Source organism: Ambystoma mexicanum, chromosome 9 (genome assembly GCF_040938575.1).
Source record: "Ambystoma mexicanum isolate Mex_15411 chromosome 9, UKY_AmexF1_1, whole genome shotgun sequence".
NCBI classification, from domain to species: Eukaryota; Metazoa; Chordata; class Amphibia; order Caudata; family Ambystomatidae; genus Ambystoma; species Ambystoma mexicanum.
Genome location: NC_090931.1, coordinates 1,008,249,234 through 1,008,266,482, shown reverse-complemented (window position 1 = coordinate 1,008,266,482; position 17,249 = coordinate 1,008,249,234). Strand labels below are relative to the sequence as shown.

At 43.4% G+C, this 17,249-nt stretch overlaps 1 protein-coding gene across 2 annotated transcripts in view; it reads right to left on the bottom strand.

Annotated features, from left to right (window-relative positions):
• STK39 (serine/threonine kinase 39) overlaps nt 1-17,249 on the bottom strand; it is a 2,038,823-nt gene that overhangs the window by 996,289 nt on the left and 1,025,285 nt on the right. The window lies entirely within an intron of this gene.

Here is a 17,249-nt window from a genome sequence, read left to right as displayed (position 1 = left end):
CTAGCTCGTAGGCAAATTGGGTGAAGTGGTGGCAACCCGCGCCCGACTGGTGCATGGGGGGTGCCTGTGGGGTGGGGGAAGCAGGCTGAACATACCTCTAAACCAGCATATAAGCTGGAATCTAAACGGTGAATCTTGGTTGCTCAAAACACCGAGTTGCAGGTAAAAAATATACCTATGGGGAATAAACAAGCCATATCAGGTATAGTAAATAGTGCTGGATACATGGCAGAATTTGCCCTGATCAAAGTGCCATAGTGCCTAAAAGTGGTCTGTACCTGTTGAAGGGGGCATCTGCTCTCCTCTGTGCTGTCTGGGAGCTGTTTCGGGCTAATGCAGCTCGAGAACGCTGGTTTGGTTGAAATAAGGCCAACTGACTGTAGAAACCACGAGCAACGCGCTCGCGCAGGCGTCTACGTGCCGGCGCTGGCTCCCTGTGAGCCTCGAGCGTCGGGTAGGACTGGGACAAGCTCGAGCGCCTCTAGAGACAGAGGCTGAGCGCGTTCGAGCTCGAAGATTCGGGTGACGGTGGAAAAAGCTCGAGCGCCTCTAGAAAGTAGGACTGAGCGCGCTCAAGCTAAAAAGGATAAGGCACCGCACTGGGTCTGAGACTAGGTCTGGAGGAAAGGGGAGACGGAAGGGGAGGGGGGGGAAGGGAGTGATGATACGAAAGGAATATTAAAAGCTGAAATGAAAAATAATAAATAATAAATAGAAAATATATTAAAAAATATATTCATAAATGACTAATTTTTGAACTAAAAAAAGGAGAGAAAATGAAAAATAGAGTGTGAAAATGAATGTAAAAATAGATGAAAAGTAAATGAAAGAGCTGACAAGTGGCAAAGCGGAGGAAAGATGAGAAAGCAGTGGGACACAGTTGGTGGGGTACAAGGGGGTCCCAATGTACCGGGATGCCCTTGTGCCCGTATGTGAGAGAGATGGACCACTCTTAGAAAAATCCAGAGGGAAGCATGACGAACCTGAAACGCACGTACTTGCAAGCATGTCTGGTATGTTGTCTTTAGGGCAATACTGCCAGTTCATGCCACTGGATTTGTTCATTCAAACCCTCCGAATAGCTGTTGAGTCTGTAAATCCACATCTGTTCTTTTTTGAACAGCATGTTGTGGTAATTCCCGCCTCTGCGGGGCGGTGTGACTTTCTCTATGATAGTCCACTTGAACTGGTCAGCTGTGTGTCCTTTATCCAAGAAATGGGACACCAAGGGTGCAGTAAGTTTGTGCGTTCTTATGCATGATTTATGTTCGGTCATGCGGATCCGAACTGGCCTATTTGTCATGCCGATGTATCTCAGGGCGCAGGGGCAGGTTATCATGTAGATAACGCCCTTGGTATTACAGTTGGTAAATGTATTTTGTATCCATGGTGTTTTCCAACCAATCTCTATCTGTGTGGTTCTGGAGGTCTGGGCACACATCGAGCAGTGGCCACAGGGTGCATGACCCTTGGGGGGTTGAGTGTTCCAAAGGGTCCCCTGTGTAGACTCATCCCTAGGGGTATTGGGTATGAGTGTTTTGACAACCTTATCTCTTATGTTACAACGTCTCTTGAGGGCGAAGCGTGGGACAGGGATGGTGGAGGCGCCTGTGTTGAGAATCGGCCAAAGTCTCTTAACTTCTCATTTGATTTTACTGAGAAGAGGTGAGAAACTGAACACTGCTGTGAAGGTGTTCGACTCACTGGGTTTGGTATGTTGTTGTAAGGTGATTGAACGTGGGATGTTCCTAGCTCGTTTACAGGTGTCCTTAATAATCCTCCTAGGATAACCTCGCTCAGTGAGTTGCGTCTGGAGTTGTTTGGATTGTTTGGTATAGTCCGTAGTCTGTGAGCACAGTCTCCGATAGCGTAAGAACTGTCCAAAGGGGAGATTATCTCTGAGGGCCTTAGGGTGGTAGCTGGAATAGCAAAGCAAGGTGTTTCTGTCTGTGATTTTTCTGTAGACGCTCGAAGAGAGGCGCCCGCCTGTAGCTGAGATGGCCAGGTCGAGAAAGTGTGTGTTGGATCTGTGTCTCTCCATGGTGAACTTGAGATGGGGGTTAAGGGAGTTAAGCCAAATATGAAAAGCTTCCACCTCCTGTTCTGAACCTCTGAATATCACGAAGATATCATCGATATATCGCCGCCATACAGTTAAATGGGCGAGATATGGATTGGTTGTGGGATGGATGTGTTGGCGTTCGAATAAATCGACGTATAGATTGGCGAGACTAGGGGCAAAGGTTGCCCCCATCGCAGTACCCGAGGTCTGTTGGTAAAAAGTGTCCTCAAAAAGAAAATAATTCTTGGTCCTTGGAGGTAGGCATCATGACAGGCGATTAGATGGATTACGGATGCTAGCATTACTACAATGGAGGTGCATGACACGTTCGATCAGTATACAATAGAGATGCAAAGGAAGGTATTGCAGGTGATGGTTGAGTATTTGCAAGATAAATGTGTTGAGAAAAATTAGTGTTGTCCCACTGAACTAATGACCATATACAAGAGAGCATTTTCATCTGAAACTGGAAAGACTGCACTTTCCCTCGATCTAGCTATAGTACTTAATAAGAGGGAGAACGAAGAAAGGGCCAGCTCGATATTTCCCATGAGTGAAGTCCCTCCCACTTTTATGCCGAAAGTAGAAGCTCCTGGCGTTGATGGAGCTCCCGCGCAGGTAACAGAAGCCCATTATACAGCCCAGTACAAGCATTTTCTTTTTTCTAGACAAGAAGTAAATAATATAAAACAAACAATCCCTGATTTGAGAAAGAATCCGGCAGGATTTTATAAAGAAATTGAGTCATATTTGAGATCGTCCATTTTCACAATGAGTGATATTGACCTATTATTCCCTGTGATTCTCCCAGTAGATATATGGAACAAATAAAGAATGTAGATGACATTGATATTTTAGGTGATACATGGGAAAATTTGATAAAAGAGGATACAGACAGAAAAGCTGGCGAGAAGCCATCGCCAGCGCTGTTAGCATTACCAGCGCGAATAGAACAGAAATTAAATATTTTGGTACCTGAGAGAAGAATTATCTGGTACAAATTAACGGCATGCCTGCAAGGTAAAGATGAATTGGCCACTAACTATTTTAATAGATTTGAAGAAGTATTTTCAGATTTTAGTGGCCAAGATTTAAGCACTGAACCCAGGAAGAGATTATTTGTTGACAAATATGTGAGAGGGTTGCTACCGAAAATTCTAAATTTAATAATGACGTCTGAAAGTGCGTGGCTAGCCAAATCACAGAGTGAAGTATTACACATGGCACAGTACTATGAGAATAGAGTAAATACAGAAAAAGAGAAAGAGGTGAGGGATAGGGTGAATCTAAAAACAAGAGTATTGATGCAACAGGTTGTGAACAATAATAGGGGCGGGGGAAATGCACAAACAAGAGGGAATTTCCCGAACATGCACTGAGGTCCAATTGGACTGAATCAATGGGCATATTGTAAGGAAGAAGGCCATTGGTGAGCACAGTGCCCACATTTACAGAATAGAAATGGAAATGCCCCGAGAAGACAGAATAGAGGTCGCCTGTGAACACAAGGACAAAATAGAAATACGAGAATGCCACAAAATCAGAATAACCAAAGAAATAGTAACACGAATCAGATCCAAAACCAACATCAGCAGAATAGTGCAGGAGAAGGAAATCTTTTGATACTCAGTCGAATTCATACTATTATGGTGACTTCACATCGGATGATGTATTGTTCAACTACTAGGACAGCCCAAGACAGGGGTCGGAACCAGTATCTATTCCCATTGATCAGAAAGGGCCCTACGTAGAGATAAAAGTAGGGGATAGAGAGCACACTTTTCTAGTGGACACAGGTGCGCAGAAATGCAAAATTGACCATCACTTGGTTCCTAAGATACCACTGTCAGGGCAAAACAAAATTTCAGTAGGGTTCACAGGTACCCCAGTAATCAGTCCAGTGTCACAATCAGTACCCATTAGACTAGGTCCATTCACTGAGTCTTGCCCGTTTCTTTCGACACAAAATTGCGGCGAGAATTTATTGCGTTTAAATTTGTTGATAATATTAAGAGCGGTTATTCATTGTTCTCCTGATGGAGAGTATTTGACAATATCACCACAAAAGATGCCAGTATCACAATTCTTGTCTAAGCAATTACCAACTGAATTAAGTAATGTACCGACTTGTATATGGGTAATGAATGACAACGATGTTGGTTGTTTGAAAATAGAACCAGTGAGAATTATTTTGAAGGAGGGAGTTACATTGCCACGTATCCCGCAGTATAACATTTCGGTAGAAGGTAAAAAAGCATTGAAATGTATTGTTTCTGATTTGATTGAACGAAACGTAATAGAAGAAATTTCTGGTAGCACTTGCAACAGTCCCATTCTTCCAGTTTATAAGAAAGGAGGTAATGAAATGCCATATTGTTTTATAATTGATTTGCATGGATTAAATAAAGTAGTTGATCCCCAATTTCCATTGGTCCCAGATGTCACTACCATTTTGACAATGATTCCAGCCTCTGCTTCACATTTTAGTGTTATAGATCTGAAGAATGCATTCTTTAGCATCCCAGTACATCCAGATAGCAGATATTTATTTTCTTTCACACTAGGATGACGTTCTTTCACATTCACACGAATTCCACAAGGTTACACAGAGAGCCCGAGTATTTAGAGCAGAGCACTAAAAGAACAGCTAGACATGTTAGAATTGCCAACAGGGTGTCTACTACTGCAGTACATTGATGACATGTTGATTGCTGCCGACACAGAAGACATTTGCAAAGAGAGTACTGTTAAATTGTTGACACATTTGGCAGCAAATGGACATAAAGCTTCATTAAAAAAATGCCAGTATTGTCGAAAAGAAGTGGCCTATTTGGGCTACCTCCTTTCGAAAGAGGGAAGGAGACTGACACCAGAAAGGATAGAAAGCATCTCTGGTATGCCTATTCCAAAGACACAGGAGGAAGTCAGAACTATAATAGGCATGGCTTCATATTGCAGGCAGTGGATTGCACATTTTGCCATGATTGTAAAACCTATTGTGGCATTGACAAAGAAAGATGTTGTTTTGCCTTTACCATGGAGCGAGGAATGTCAGAATGCATTTGATCTGCTCAAAGTTGCGTTGTGCTCAGCTCCAGTTTTGGGCACACCAAATTATGAAAAGGATTTTAAGTTATTTGTGCATGAAAATAATGGCTGTGCGCTGGCTGTTTTGACACAGGAACAAGGAGGAAGAAATAGATCATGTGGTTATTTTTCTTCCGCGCTGGATCCTGTTGCATGCGCTTTGCTGCGCTGTTTGTGAGCTGTTGCTGCAGCTGCCGTGTCAGTTAAACAAAACGAGGGAATGGTTTTGGATCACGCCTTAACTTTGATGGTGCCTTATACAGTAGAAGTTCTTTTAAATAGAACGCAGACGCAACATCTTACATCAGCTAGACTGACGAGATACGAAATTGTCCTCTTTGCACCACATATTCAAATTTTGAGATGTTGCGCTTTGAATCCTGCAGAGTTAATGCCCCCTCCCAATGAAAGTGCGGGTGAGAAGAAATCACCACCCCATGATTGTATAATGGTTACTGAACAAGAAACGAAAGGAAGAATTGACCTAACAGACACCACACAGAAAGAGCCAGATGGAGAACTGTTTTGTGACGGTTCCTGTTTTAAATTGCCCGATAGCACATCAACTGCTTCATATGCCATCACGACACTAGAGAGTATCGTAGAGAGCAAAAAGATGCCATATAATTCAGCACAGGCTGCAGAGATAATAGCATTGACAAGAGCATGTGAGATTTCAGAAAATGTGAACGTAAATATATACACTAACAGTCAGTACGCATTTGGGGTGATACACAAATTTGGTCGACTCTGGGCTGAGAGGGGTTTTCTAACATCACATGGAACCAAGATTCAACATGTTGCTTTAATAGCAAGATTGTTGTCTGCACTGGTGTGTCCAAAGCGACAAGCAATAATAAAAGGTGTGGCGCATAAGAAAGTAACATGTAACATTGGAAAAGGAAATGCATTTGCAGACAAGATTGCGAAACAAACTGCCACTGATCCACACACGAAAATGTTTGTAGCTCAGCCAGAAGAAGTGCCCTGCATGATAGAAAATGATATTGGCACAAAAAAAAAATGTCAGAACCTTAAATACATCCTGGTGGTAGTGTGTGCATTCAGTAAGTGGGTGGACGCATACCTGCTTAAGGACTGCACAGCAATGAGCACAGCAAAAGTGATGCTGAAAGAATACTTCTCTAGATTTGGCCTGCCATGGGTCATTTGGTCAGACAACGGCCCGTATGTTGTTGCCACCGTGATATTACAGATTTGCGCAGGCCTTCCGATTGATAAACGATTCCATTCCGCCAGACACCCGATGAGTGCCGGTCTTATTGAGCGCCAAAACGGCATCTTAAAGAATAAAATAAGTATAATCTGTTCAGGGAATCAATTGAGGTGGCCTGATGCACTGCCCTTAGCTTTGTTGTGCATGCGCATGTCTGTGCAGGCAAGGACTGGACTCTCCCCATACGAAATCGTCATGGGGAGACCCGCGAATGTTTGGTGCTCCCCACAGCCGAGGTGCTTGAATGAAGTAGAGTACCCTTTGCTCAGCACTTATTGTAACTTGTTAACACAGAAACTCTGTTTGATTCATCAGCAGGTGCAGGAGGCTCTTCCTGTCAGATACACAGTCCCAGGGTATTGTCTGCAGCCAGGCAAGTGGGTCCTGATAAGGAACTTTGAGAGAAAGTCCTCGCTCGCACCCAGGTGGAGGACCCATATCAAATTCTCCTGGCAACACAGACTGTGGTCAGAGTGGATGGTCGAAAGGTGTGGATCCATGCCACCCACACAAAAAGAATTCCATTTCCATTGAAAGAACTGCCTGATCCAGACAGCAATAAAGATACAGCTGCCCTTGACTCGAAAGACACGATTGCCAGTTCTCTGCCACAAATACTGCCTGAGCCTGAGAAAAAGCCTGAAAAGAATGCCAAAAAGGGAAAAGGGCTAAATGTGCCCCAACTTTGCCCAGCTGAACCTTCATCATCACAGGCTGACACTGAGCCTGCATCTGGAAGTGCATCTGCACTGGTTATTGATCACACAGTACCTGGAGCTATAAGGTACAATCTACATTCTCAAAATTGGAAGTGATCTGATCTATGTGTTTTGTTTTCGCCTCTATTCCCATCACGGATGAATTTGGGAATTGGAGGCCTAGGGAAGTGGAGCGTGGGGGCTGTACCAAGCTGCATCAACTTGGGAGCTCTGAAACACGGTTTCTCAGTGCTATCTTTCAAAAAGTGATTGACATATGTTGATCACCCCATGGGGACTGCCCCAGGGCAGGACAAAGACTGATATGTTTAGGATATTTCTTCTCTGTGAAAGATAGTGAGCTAAAGACTCTGGGTAAGTCTCTCGTAACCAGGACTAATGTCTGGCAGAGGGACTCCCAGGACCCCCCTTGTTAATTTGCATATTTAAGTAATTTTGGGTCTCACCCTAAGTTACTAGGGGAATCCAGACGTGGACCCCTTGCTCACTATTCTTAGAGAGGCACAGATCCACCCTACTGATGAGGTCCAACCAGATCGAAACACGTGTCTGGGGTTTCTGTTGGTACTCTTGTTCAGAGGAGAATTGCCTAGCATTTCGGTGCTGGACTGCCCCAGGGCAGGACAAAGACTGTTATGTTTAGGATATTTCTTTTCTGTGAAAGATAGTGAGCTAAAGACTCTGGGTAAGTCTCTCGTAACCAGGACTAATGTCTGGCAGAGGGACTCCCAGGACCCCCCTTGTTAATTTACAAACACAATTGATGCCTGCTCTGGAGTCTTTGGAGCACTGTGCAGAGGCACAATAATCTTGTCACATGTTTAGCAATTCAGGCTGCCGAGAACTGGCCTAGACGCTTTGCTAATCTCTTTGGACGTTTTGCTGTTTCTACGGGCATTGCTGAAAAGAAAGTATTCACAACGAACATTGTTGGAGAAGAAGAATTGCACACAATGCCCATACTTGCTTCAGCTGCCTCCTGCACCAACGCTGATGATGTAGTAGATGTAGAGACTATAAAAATGTCAGGGAGAATGTGCTGTAGAAAATTCATGATAATGATTATAATACTACTTTGTATTCTGAATACACTGATCCCAGTACTATGGTATTTGGAGAGCGTGCATTGATTAAGCTCACTTTTGCCTGTTACCAATGCACCTGCCACAGACAGTCCAGTCCACGTGCTCTCTTATACTCTCCCTCCATTAGAAGAAAGACACAGGGAAGGTTATGGCGATAACACGTTGCTTTTGATAATGAATATGACTCACTCCACCCTGATCAGAACAAATTGCTGGGTCTGCTCCCATTTGCCCCAGCATGGCGGGAAAGGAATGGGTTGGTATGTACAGCCATTACCCCTCAGTACAGCATGCTATGTATCACTAAGTGCACTATTTTATGGGAAGTGGAATAAGAGTGATACGGGTCAGTTAGATGGAACAAACATAGATGAATTTGAAAGGGTGGTAATGGAACCTGCAGGTTGTTCCATATTTAACAGAGCAAGAGTAATAAAACCTGTGGTAAGACCAGTCGATAGACTTTATGTGCCTTATAAATCATCTGTAATTACATTCCATATGAACCAAGGAGGGAACAAGGACGTAGTGCCCCCCTTGTATACAGTAAATTAAATCCACGCACTGTCCCATTTTGCCTACGGAAAAAAGGTTCCTATTCAGTAGGGACATTCAATAGATGCAGGAAACTTTGCAGTACTTGAAAGAGAAGAAGAACCAATATTTGTAGGTGATCCCATTTATTGTATATGTGGAGAAAAAGCTTACCCTGGTTGCCTAGATTTTGGGGAGGGACTTGTTACTTAGGGATCCTTTTCCCAGGTGTGGTGTATTTCTGTCCAGAACGTCAGACATATCAAAATTATCTAGATGCAGGCCCCAGCGGGATGAAACAGGATTGATTGCAGAAGTCATAGGAAAATCATTTATCCCATTTTGGGGCCAAGCAATAAACTCGTGAAATATACGGAGGCTGTCAAGAATACTAGAAAAAACGATAAATGGAATGACCAACATATTGTATAATATGACCCTAGAACAGAAGGCAGTTAGATTAATGACACTTCAAAATAGAATGGCTCTTGATATAATTTTGGCCGACCGTGGAGGTGTTTGCAAAATAGTGGGGTCAGTGTGCTGCATATTCGTAAGTGACTCATCACCTACGATTTTTGAGGCAATAAAGAAATTACACATTCTGAGCTCTGACCTTCGTATCCCGACAGGTGGTTGGGAGCTGAATATAAGTTCTTGGTTTTGGGAATGATTGCGCTCATGGGCATGTTGTTGCATACACTGCCTGCCAATCATTTGTTCAGAAATAACGAATGAATGTATACACATGGTAACAGAAAGAAGAAGTTCCAAATTAGATACGAATACAAGTTACAAAACAGAAACTATGAGGGAGTTCATGTCGATTGATATTGATGATGACGATTACAGTAGTATGCATAGTTCAGAACTAGATACATGGTCAGAGGAAGATGGGATGTATGGATGATGCTCTTGGTTTACGGCCAAAAGGATGGTTTGTGAGTCCAGAAATTACCCTACCAAAGCATAGATGGTTTATTAGGTTGGCCGAAAACCAATTGCATCATATGCCCCACATCGCCAATAAGGAATCGTCAGCATAATCATAGAGCGACAATTTTGCTAAACGTCTGCCATTTGCTCTCTTAGCTCTCTTTGCCTTTCTGTTCAAACGCTTTGCAAAAATGTATTTTATTGTATTCTGCTCATGCAAAGAGCAAGGCCACAAGTTACATGTTGAGAGACCAGCCCAGACAGAAATGCCAAACAGTACAGAAATCGCTTGTTTTCCTCCCTCACAAGTCCTTGAAGGCGAGCAGAGAGCCATTTAATCACCAAGCCAGGTGCCAGTCGGTCTTGCTAAAACTGTAGAAACAGGCTGTTAAAGCATGAATTATACTTTCTTTACAGCCCCCCTTTCGGGGCCCTCTTAGATCAGGCTGACCCATAGTTCACGAATAGAAACCAGAAGATAGCATATTTTGAAATGTGTCTCTCCTACGAACACAGTTTGCTCGCTAAAAAAGTGCTTTGTGTTCTCCATAACAAAGAACCATGTCTGCTTACTGCAAATTGCAACTGTTGCTAAACAAAGTAATATTGATTAAGAAAGAAACGTGTCATGAAGTGTCATATGTGTCATAATTGTCAATTATCGAACCCCTGCTCAAGAAGATACATTATGGGCGGTTTGGATGTGTCACAAAGAGATTGTATGATTGTCTTTTAATATATATGATACTGTTGTAGAATGTTCACACTCTTGCGTCTCACGAAGTCTGGGTGATCACACGTTGCGAGACATTAGACCCAGTCGGCCGACTGAGAATATTTGCTTTGCAATAAACCCTAGTACTTGGAAATTGATCCTCGTGTCTGTCGTATCACTGGGTGTATGGTGATTGTGCTTTGTTTCCATACGTGAGGGCCTTCAGGGCCTAGCAATTTATACAACCATCTAACAGCCACATCACATTGTAGTATGTGGCATATGATTACTACAGCTTCAATGAAATATGCACATGCTCCCTGGCAATCTGTATGTACAATTGTTTGGGTATAATAAGACAGCATCTACATTTCAAATAATCCTAGCACAGAAAATGTACCAAAAAACATATCCTCTCCCTTTGCTAAAAGTTCTTTGATGTCTCTAATGTAATGTAAGCACTCTACTTAAAGACAAAGGGCCTGATTCACAGAGCGTTTTTCTATGGATTTGCACCATTATAAAACGTTCCTGTGAATCAGCCCCAAAGTGTTTCAGATACTAGTCAAGCTAGTAGGAAGAAGGCAATTGTTTGTAGTCAAGGGGCTCTCTATTGGCCATCCCTTTCTATATACCCTAGGGATCGATGGTTCCTCACTAACCCAAGCATCACTCAACCCCAGCTTGTCACTAGAGATTGGTAACTCCTACTATCTGATAGCTGTCTGACTTACTCTGATGGCCTAGAGACAAATGATGTATCTATTTAACTCTCTCTAGGAACAATCTAGTTGGTCCCTGATCTAAGGTCCCCAAATGTAGTCTGAAATGATAGGTGCCTTTCAAACACTCAGGCCTCCACGCCGTCCTGCTCTTCTACCTGCGTTTGTTCTCAAACTATTTTCCTATTTCTTTCCTCCATCCTACTCTGTCCAATGTCTCTCTTTACCCTCCCTCTCACATCCTATTCTCAACCCTTTGATGTTCTTCTCTTGTATCCACCTGAAAATATCTCTCTGCCTTCTGATCTCACTCTCCCCTATGGTCCTCCAACCTACTGCTACTCTTTCCTTCCACTCTGCTACTACAAACTATCATTCTACTCTACATCTTCTCCCCTTGTCACACTGGATCTGTCTCTACACCATGACTACCCGTCTCTCCACACCACTATTACCCTCACTCCACACCAATGCTCTCCACTGTACACTTCCTACTCTATCACTCTCACCTTCCACGCACACTCTCAAGTAGAACTTTCTCTCACCAACCAATACCTCACCATGTGCACGCCTTCAGTAATTCCCCTTCATGTTCTTCTGCTCCATCCTCCCTCTGCCTGTACTCTTGGTACTCCTCTTTCTCTTTCCTTCATTTCACTCCAATAGCCTACACCTCCTGCTTTCTCTATCCGCTTTTATACTCCTCTTTCCCCTTCCATTGGCAACCCCCTTTACCTGGTTCCAATGGGAAAATTGTGAGTTTCCTTTCCCAATAGGGGGTGTTACAGGTGAGTCAAAACATACATTGGGGTTTAATCTGTGCCCCTTTCTGGTGCGTGGGTCTGCCAGGTTTCCGCAATTGTGGCTTGCTATGGCAAGTCACAGTCTTAACGTCTCAGTTCATGTAAGCACTTCCCAGCAAGATGCCGGATTAAAAAAAAGGACAGTCTGTGTTGCTGTGTGTTGTGGAGCACTCGGCTCTCTGTTATTGGGTGCAGTCATCGGTGGTGCTCTGATTACATAGGCAGTTAAGATTGCCGCTCTGGTTGCTGAAGCTTTCCACCACCTGGAGGTCTTTTGTCATGTATCTCCTGGTTAGGCTAGCTGCTCGTTCCTCTCATGCCGGGTCTTGTGGGACTTGATGTTCCATAGGGGAAACCGAAACATACTGGTGAGCATAGTGCAATGTAAGTAGCGGGCAAGAAAAGTTGGTATTTGGATCATACATGCAAGCACAAATAGAAGGGACAGAGAATGGGGCCCTTCAAATTCACACACCCCACCTCTGGGACCAAATTGGCATTGGGAATCCCTGTGCTAGGCTTCCCAACCGAGGCTCAGAGGGGTCCCCGCTTGACAGGGTCAGAAACCTGACCCTGTGATTGCAAACACCTTTTTTTTAAAGGAAAATCTTCCCTTAGTCAAGGGATAAAAATGCAGTCGGAACAATTTCTGCTGGCCCACATAAAGAGAATACATGAAAGAAATGGTTAGCAAAAACCTCAGGTTCATTGTGCATCCCCTGGCATCGATTCCCAACAGGCACTGGATATTCCCTTTGTGTTCTGTGCATTTCAAAATGCATGCCATTTATGATTTTGTTATGTGCTTTGTAATGCTCAGAAATACCCACTTTCACCCTGTGCTTTTTGTAATAAAGTATGGTTGGGTAAAGGGCCTCAAAATATGTGTATCTAAGATGTGCTTGTTCTTATGCCCTTTGAGGATGGGGTTACATTTCTTAGGGTTCCTATTGCACAGATTAGGAGGATGTGCTAGCGCATCTTCTCATCTGTGCCGAAAACACGTTTGCTAATTGTTCCCAATCTGTATGTCTTCATGTCCTGGTGACTGCCTACCTGGATGGTGGCAACACACTACTCGTAGGAGTCCAGATGCCACTTTAGACCCTATGAAAGTTGTCCTGCATGAAGCAAATTTCATGAACACAGGACTAACAAAATTCAACAAGATGCCCCACCCATAAGAAGCTGCACTGGCTACTCCCTTGAGTATGCATCATGTTCAAGATTGCCTTAATCACATACAAAACAGTCATATCCAAAGAGCCACTCCTCCTCGCCAAGAAAGTCACCTCCTCTGGTTCAGTGCACCACCAGAATCCACAACATCACCAGGCTTGAAAAAAGAACTGAAAGAGGGGAAAAAACAGGAAACAGTAATTGTTCAACCCTGTCCCCGGTAATTATTACCATTGCAAACAAGACTGCCTCTCTCCATCCAACTTTTCGGAAATGACCCTACCCTTTAAAGAACATCTTGCCAATTGCTTATCACCAGGGAAGTCATTTGGGGGTTGCCAGATGTCGCAAGTGCGACTTCTGTGTTAACAGTTGCGACCTCTGCTGAACTCCAGCAACCTCTGGACTGGAGCATGGGTCTATTAAAAAAAGCACAACATGCAAGCTGGGCGGTGGGCTCCACTTCTGCAGACTCTGTCCCCACAGAGAATCTAGCTTTTGTTTGTTGATGCAATCCAAACAGTGTTTAGTGCAGGAGGTAAAGTTGTTGCTGTTTTGGCTTCACAACATGAAGGTTGCATTAGCGAGTGTGAAATCGTAATGTTCTTTTTTTCAGGTTAATGGGGGAAGGGAAAAAGAGCAGCGTATGCTTTAACACGGCAGAAAGTAACACACAATGTTAATGTTATGGTAAGCACTAAAAGAGAGGAAACAATCGTGTGCCCCATTCCTCTCACTCACGCTTAGCCTCTCGCCGACATATGGGTCTTGATTTACAAAAATGTTTTTAAATGGGAAAGTCCAATTGAAAATTGTTTGCAACTCAGGCCTATGGTCTCTTACCTTGTTTTCTGATGACTGTTTATACGGAACAGGCTTCAAGCCTAGGCACTTCTGATGATTCGGACCACAACTCCCATCAGCCCTTGCCTGCATAGTCAGTGTTTATGGATCATGTAAGTCGTAGTCCAAAGCATGTGCAGTGCCACAGTTTGCAGACCCCTGTATCCAAGGTAAGTACACCTGAAAAGTGATTGGGATCGCACATTTCCATGCGCACTTAGGCCATTTTACTCCCCTTCCCACTGCACGAGTCACCTTTCCTCCTGTTTTTCTACTGATTCAGCCAAACTACACATGGCTCTCTCTGGAGGATGCAAGGTGAGAGCGTACCTCTGGGAAAGATGTTTTTTTTTTAAACGCAAAAAGTTAATGTTGAACTCAGCAAATCGATGTATTCGTATTGCTTCAAGGGCTAAAGGCCTGACTCTCAAAGGTATGCACAGAGACAATTGAGGCGATGCACCAGACCTGCCGATGAACTGGCCTGATGTTAAATCTCAGCCACCAGTTTAATGGTACCCACTACAGAGTGTAATTTGCTCCTGACTTTGAGAACATTCAGACATGTAATTGCTCATTTTACTATAGCGCTAAGATTGCTCAGTTGGTTGAGCGTTCGCTGCTGCAATATGTGTGTGTGTGATCTACAGGCTGCAGGTTTGAATCCCGGCAAGGCCAACTCAGCCTTTCATCCTTCTGAGGTTGATAAATGAGCACCAACACAGGTTAGGTGATATTGTATGTATATCTGTTCTTTATAAAGCACTTAAGCTTAAGTGCTATATAATGACACATCATTATCATTTGGCCTCGGATGTCTGCTTGCATTCACAGTACTTTGGTAATATAGGCCTATACACACTGATATTAATGATACATGTGGTGGTCCATTCTTGTATGAAATGTTTATCACATTAGTGATATCGTAACCATATTTTTCGTAGTGTACTTAGGAACGATGCTATGTGATGCCACTTCCTGTTTTGTCAAGAGGTGAAACGTGTTTTGTTGCTTCCCGTTATGTCACTTCGGAGTGGGGTCAAGTGACATCACTTCCTGTGATGTCATCAGAGGTCAAGGTCATGTGATTTCACTTCTTTTACCCCTGGCATTTTGGTGTAATGATGTCCCTGCTTATCATTCCACATAATCCTAATTATTCCCCTGCTGGGTTCTCCTCCTACACTGCTCCCCCTTAGCGATCCCAGCTCAATTCAGTGTTGATGCCCAAATCAACAGAGTTTTCTTTGTAGTCGGGTGATTAGGTTTGAACAAAGCTTTAAGAGATTTGGATGACAGATTCAGGTTAAGCTCATGACAATTTCTAGCTAACAAAATGTTGCTGTAAAGATTGTATTTTAAAGTTGAGGGAATACATCAGAATCTTTCCTGCCAAGGATGGTCAAATAAAGCATTGTCTCTAAATGACTAATGAATTGCACCTTGCTGTTTCTAATGAAAACTAAAATGTACTCTTAGCTTGTAGCTCACAGAAAATGTAATACTTAAAAACACAGTGCAAAAATGTAATGCAAATAAAATGTGTGCAGAGGATTATAGGTTTGATTTGCATTACTTTGAGAAATGCACAGGCCACCTTATTCACAAAGGTGATCTGTACATTTTCAGGGGGCTACGCTGTTGCAAGGCGCCTTGCGAACATACTTGTTTGGAGCACATATGGTGATCCCTGCACCAACGTGGATGTTGGGAGTACATTTCATCATTGTAGGACCTTAAATGACTGGTCATTGGGAAATATATACAAAAAGATAAAAACATTTCTAGTCCTGTTTGAGGGAAACTAATTAAGAGGGAAAGCAGTGGCTTATTAGGTATGCAATGGCCCTGTGATGTTCTGCGCTTCCCTTGCCGGATGTTTGTAACTATGATGCACCCATTCAAAGGTACTTTATGAATGGGGCACATTCTATTCAGCCACAAGTAATGAGATGCACTAATGCATCTCATCACCTGCTTCAACAAAATGTTTTGATCATTTCTGTAGATATAGGTTATGCGTTTTTTCCAGTTGCAGAGCTCATAACATTGCAATCGTACCTGACTAAATGATATTCCTTTAAAGAACGTCAGAGTCTGCTTAATTAATGCTTGACCTCTGACTGATTGCATGACCCCTACTGCCCTTAACCTGAATCCATGGACTCTCCCTATCACTATAAAAATAGCCTCAGTAGTTCTCATGAAAGCAAACTAAGCATTATGTGCCCAGATGCCTACGGGCTTGGAGCGCCATACAAATAAATAAACTAAACTAGAATGAAAGTTATGCACCCCTAATGCATGAATTTATGTTCCTCGGCCCAATATGCTTTTCAGGCATCAATATTTGTTATGAATAACCTAAATTATAATGTTATGAATCTCATTATTACTGGGCCTCATTATGAGGTTGGAGGTAGCCATGCCAGTTATACCGGCATGGCTACCCCCAAACTTGGGTCCAGCTCCAGCTCCGGCTCCCGGAAAGGGGAATTACCGGGCCATTCTGACACCGGTGGGCCTGGTAATTGCCCTTGTGCGGGAGCCGGAGCCGGTACTGCCCATCATAGGGCTCAATGGGAATGGGGAGGATGGTAGCAGCGGTACCGTTCATAATGGTACCATTGCCACCATCCAGTTCTGCTCATGGGTGCCGCTCTGCACGCCTGGTCTGACCAGGCGTGCAGAGCAGCACGCACAAGCAGAACTCGGAATGTGGTGGTACAGTGATAACGGTGCCGGCAGCACTACCGGTACCGTAGTCACTGTATCGCCACAATCGTAATGAGGCCCAATGTGTTCACCTCGCTGTGGTGGAAATCAAACAAATGCATGTCTGTCTTGTGACCAAATCTGATGGTCTGACATACAATCTTACAATTCTCCACTTCGACTTTACTAATTTGATCAAATTCAGAAGGATGAAAGGCTAAATTATCTAGATCCAGGCCCCAGCGGGATGAAACAGGATTGATTGCAGAAGGCATAGCAAAATCATTTATCCCATTTTGGGGCCAAGCAATAAACTCGTGAAATATACGGAGGCTGTCAAGAATACTAGAAAAAGCGATAAATGGAATGACCAACATATTGTATAATATGACCCTAGAACAGAAGGCAGTTAGATTAATGACACTTCAAAATAGAATGGCTCTTGATATAATTTTGGCCAACCGTGGAGGTGTTTGCAAAATCGTGGGGTCAGTGTGCTGCATATTCTTAAGTGACTCATCACCTACGATTTTTGAGGTAATAAAGAAATTACACATTCTGAGCTCTGACCTTCGTATCCCGACAGGTGGTTGGGAGCTGAATATAAGGTCT